This window comes from Felis catus, chromosome B2, assembly GCF_018350175.1.
Source record: "Felis catus isolate Fca126 chromosome B2, F.catus_Fca126_mat1.0, whole genome shotgun sequence".
Taxonomy (NCBI): Eukaryota; Metazoa; Chordata; class Mammalia; order Carnivora; family Felidae; genus Felis; species Felis catus.
In genome coordinates this window covers 44,984,067-44,988,359 of record NC_058372.1, presented here as the reverse complement: position 1 = coordinate 44,988,359, position 4,293 = coordinate 44,984,067, and positions in this window count along the sequence as shown.

Genomic DNA, 4,293 nt, shown 5'->3' with positions numbered 1-4,293 from the left:
TCGGAATTTCTCCAGAACAATGGGGACATTCCTGCCAGGGCTACCGCGGGTGTTGCTTCTCCCAGACACCTGCTTGGCTCCCTCCCCCACTCCCTCCCTTTGTGTCAGATCTTTATGCAAGTATGGTCTTCCTTGATCATCTCCTTTAGAGATTGCAATCTTTCTCCGCTCTGCCTTGTCACTATCATACCGTGTAACTATATCAGTATGTTGGAGCTGCTGTAACAAAGTACCACAGACTGGGTGGCTTAACAACAGAAATTTATTTTCTCAGTTCTGGAGGCTGGAAGTAAGAGGTCAGGGTGTCCACGGGGTCGGTCGATTCTGAGCTCTCTCTCTCTTTGGCTTTAAACGGCGGCCGTCTCCCTGCGTTTACATACAGTCTTCCCTCTGTATGTGTCGTGTCCTCATCTCCTTTTCTTTTAAAGACATTAGTCATGTGGGAGTAGGGCTCACTCCAATGCTTTCATTTTACCTTACATGCCTCTTAAAATACCCCATCTCCAAATATAGTCATGTTCTGAGATACTGGGGATTAGGACTTTAACATATAAGTTGGGGGGAGGGTGGGAGGGACACAATTCAGCCCCTAAAAATAACTTAAGTATTTATTTTTATCTGCTTCTTGGTAAGTTCCAAGAAGGCAGGGGTAAGTGTCTGTTTTGTTTGCTGTCGGTTACCCAGAACTTAGAAAAATGGCTGGCCCATAGTGGACGATTAATCAATGTTTGAAATGAATAGATAGTAAAGGTATCGACGAGAAAGTAAAAATCTGAATACTTTGGATATATAAGGGCTGGGGGCAATGTACATTGTGAATCTGGAGACCTGTCTTCAGCAAGGGGTCAACCAGTCAGGGAGAGACAGAGCTCAGATTCTTCTCTGATCTCAGCTGATCCTTAGCTGGATAGCACTGCATTTCTCAAACTGTGTCTTTGTCCCTGCCACCAACAGGTGGGAGGGACTGGGAAGGACTCTAGCGTCATCACTTGGCTATGTGAGCTTGGACCAGTTGCTTGTCTCTCTGGTAATTTGTTTCTTCATCTGTAAAATATGGTTAAGGATTTTTACCTCATAGGATTCATACGAGATGATATCTGTGAAAATATCTGGCATATAGTATTCCTTCAAGCTAAAGTTGCTGACCCATGACATTTCAAGTTATAACCTTCTCAGAGCTCTACAGAGATAACACTCCATCCCTGAACCCTGCCTCTCCATCCTTCAGTTCCGTCCTCTGCCTTCCATATCCTTCCGTCACGGCTCACTGACAGAAGAATTTGAAAAAGAAGCAAGAGAAATGAGGGTGTGGTTATTTTTTTCATGGCTCGTAAACAGATAAATTATTTTTTTTTTAGGGAAACAATAATTTAATGCCTTAACATGAAACTCATTTTTAAAATCACTTCAAAGAGAAAAATTGTGTAAGACAGCAACTTAGCAACCAATACAGTCATTTGCAACCCCTTTATTTTTTTTGTTTATTTTTGAGAGAGACAGAGAGAGAGAGAGCATGAGTGGGGAAGGGGCAGACAGAGAGAGAGGAAGGGAGACACAGAATCCGAAGCAGGCTCCAGGCTCTGGAGCTGTCAGCACAGAGCCCGACTCGGGGCTGGAATCCACAAAGCATGAGATCATGACCTGAGCCGAAGTCCGACGCTCAACCAACTGAGCCACCCAGGCGCCCCTACAACCCTTTACTTTTTAAAATAGTAAACAGCTCTGTGTTAAAGACAGAGTTTAACTGATTCGTGGACATGTAAGGAGGATGGGTTTTCAAGTAACACTGTTCATAAATCATTTCTAGAAATAAACTACTTTACAATACAAATGTCCCTTGTGCTCATCATTGTGAATTCTTTATGTAGCATTAGTTTTAGTGCTGTGCAGATGGATGGCTGAAAACTGTGCAGTGACAACATTTTTGGTTAAACTAAGCTCTTTAAGTACTTTAGATATTTCAGTGAAATGATTATTTTTCCAAGCACATTCTGGTTGTCCACGTTGCTTGGGAAATGATTTCGGATTCAAGCAAATGACTTCAACTGAGCCTAACGCATAATATGTATAGGATGTCCCCATACCTTACTGTGGTTTTAAGATTTAATTTCTGGAAAAACGTATGTGTTACAAACAATAACGAATTGGTTGAAAGTGTTATTTCAATGATTTTACCTTTATGCAATTTGGTGAATTCTGAATAATCACTGCTTTATTTTAATTTTTTTTGTGTGTGTTCTGGTCAATGTTTGCCATTTTCAGTTAGGTCCAAAATTCAAATTAAATGTGTATTATTCCGAAGACTAAAAAATGTAGTCACAGTACAAAGTTTAAAAATGAAACCTTGGAATGTTTTTTTGGTTAAGTTTGCAACATAGACTTCTGCAAGCATTGAAGTTTGAAACTGCACTAAGACCTGTGGGGGGCACTCTCTGTAAGAACCCTCTACTTAGTAAGTGCTGTGAGGAATAAAAGCAAAAAAAATTTAATCAGAAGGGGAAGTTTCCTCTCAAGAAAAAAAAAAAAATCCCTTTCCCTGAGATCAGTTGCTGCACGCAGGGCAGCAAAGACCAATCATCCAGAAAACCCCAAAGGCCTTTGAAGGGGCGAGGCAGGGTGTGTGGGGTGGTGAATTGGAATATGAGATCATATTACCTAAATTTCCATTGCTTAAATGACTCTGGATCCAGTTTTCTCTTGCTGATGAAGTTGTCTGTCCATTTGTCAGAGGCTTTTAATGCTGCCTTTACCATTTATAAAAGCTGAGAGAATTGGTTAAGAGAGGTGCTCCTTTTCCAAGGGATCGTCTACAACCAACAACCTACCGTTGTGAGAGAATCTGTATATTGGCTGGGCAGGTGAGCTAGGAAGCCACAAAACTTGGGTTCAAATCCTGTCTCCGCCAATGACTGGGTGTGTGACCACAGGCAAATTACAAAACCTCAGGAAGACTCCGTTTGCCCACCTGTGCAAGGGAGATGATGATTCTAATAATACGTACCCCGTTGTATGGATCAAACAAAATAATATACGTGAACGGCTTATATGGTACCTGGTATATGGTAAATGTTCAATACATGCTGCTGACGGTTAGTGTTACTCTGATTACAGTGCCCCAAACCCTCTCCTTGCTCTCATCATAAATGGAATCAGGTTTCTTCATTTGAAGTTGGCAAAAGGGGAAAGCTGCTGTTTGCTTTGCAAAATGCGTAATTGCAAGGCAAGGTTCTCCGTGTCAAGACACAGGAAGCCAAAGGGCTGGATGTGAAAAGCAAAATATTTCTTCCCTACGATGTGTAGGTTTTTCCATGCAAAATAACGTGGGGTTCTCTTGGGAGAGACCTTAGAAAGGTTTGGGGAAGCGCAGGGAAGCTGGGAAAAGATGCTGGAAAGGACTCTGTAGAGAGCGCCGGCCCAGAAGCAAGGTGGGAATCTTCAGGACAGAGAAGGCTGCTGGCCTCCTTCTGACTCCCTTGGCTCCCTTTGACAAGCAAGCAGACTTCAGAACAACAGCATCGAATCCAACTTTGTGTGGTGCCGATGATCTTAACCACTACCCTGCAGGGCCTCCCTCTCCTGGAAATCTCACTCTTGAGGTCTTCTCAGATGTGCTCCCAGTTGAAATGAATCTTTGCTTCCTATACTCTACTACTGTACTATGTTTGCATCTCACAGAACGCTTAATCGTTTAGTCATTCAGCAAACATGCATCACATCATCTGGGTGCCAGGCCCCAGCTAGGCATTTAAGGCAGAGTGTGAAAATCTGAATGTCATTTGTATGTTTCCAACATCATGTCTCTCAATAATATTGCCAGCCCCTAAAGGCAGAAGTCACCTTCATTCACCATTGTATGACTTACATTGCCTAGCCTAGCGCATTGAACACAGTCCTCAGTAAATGTTTGCTGAATTGAATGGAACTAAATAAGAGAGGTGAAATATTAAGGTGAGTCTTGACTGAGATTTCAACTGGTAGAGACCGCATGCAGAGAAAACGGACGACACAAAATCACTTAGGAAAATGCACGGTGTGTGCTAGGAATGATGAAAAGTTTTTATTCTCTATAGCTAAGAGAGTGGCAGAAGATGATACAGAAAAGGGAGGATGAAGCCATACTGTAGAGACTTTGAAGTCCAAAACGAAATTTTCATGCTTCACTTTTCAATCAATGGGGAACCATTGAGTGTTCTTCGGCAGGAATGATCAAACCTGTGATTTAGGAAGCAAATTTGGCCTTGGTGTGTCAGAGTGTTAGGGGAGATGAGCTAAAGACCAGGAGCCCAGTCATCA